This window comes from Entelurus aequoreus, linkage group LG26 (genome assembly GCF_033978785.1).
Source record: "Entelurus aequoreus isolate RoL-2023_Sb linkage group LG26, RoL_Eaeq_v1.1, whole genome shotgun sequence".
In the NCBI taxonomy this organism is placed as follows: Eukaryota; Metazoa; Chordata; class Actinopteri; order Syngnathiformes; family Syngnathidae; genus Entelurus; species Entelurus aequoreus.
In genome coordinates this window covers 15,536,001-15,536,853 of record NC_084756.1, presented here as the reverse complement: position 1 = coordinate 15,536,853, position 853 = coordinate 15,536,001, and positions in this window count along the sequence as shown.

Genomic DNA, 853 nt, shown 5'->3' with positions numbered 1-853 from the left:
GCTTGGCATTGTCTTGCTGAAATAAGCAGGGGCATCCATGAAAAAGACGGCGCTTAGATGGCAGCATATGTTGTTCCAAAACCTGTATGTACCTTTCAGCATTAATGGTGCCTTCACAAATGTGTAAGTTACCCATGCCTTGGGCACTAGTGCACCCCCATACCATCACAGATGCTGGCTTTTGAACTTTGCGTCTATAACAGTCTGGATGGTTCGCTTCCCCTTTGGTCCGGATGACACGATGTCGAATATTTCCAAAAATAATTTGAAATGTGGACTCGTCAGACCACAGAATACTTTTCCACTTTGCATGAGTCCATCTTAGATGATCTCGGGCCCAGAGAAGCTGGCGGCGTTTCTGGATGTTGTTGATAAATGGCTTTCGCTTTGCATAGTAGAGCTTTAACTTGCACTTACAGATGTAGTGACAAACTGTATTTAGTGACAGTGGTTTTCTGAAGTGTTCCTGAGCCCATGTGGTGATATCCTTTAGAGATCGATGTCGGTTTTTGATACAGTGCCGTCTGAGGGATTGAAGGTCACGGTCATTCAATGTTGGTTTCCGGCCATGCCGCTTACGTGGAGTGATTTCTCCAGATTCTCTGAACCTTTTGATGATATTATGGACCGTAGATGTTGAAATCCCTAAATTTCTTGCAATTGCACTTCTAGAAACGTTGTTCTTAAACTGTTTGACAATTTGCTCACGCATTTGTTCATAAAGTGGTGACCCTCGCCCCATCCTTTCTTGTAAAAGACTGAGCATTTCATGGAATCTGCTTTTATACCAAATCATGGCACCCACCTGTTCCCAATTAGCCTGCACACCTGTGGGATGTTCCAAATAAGTGTT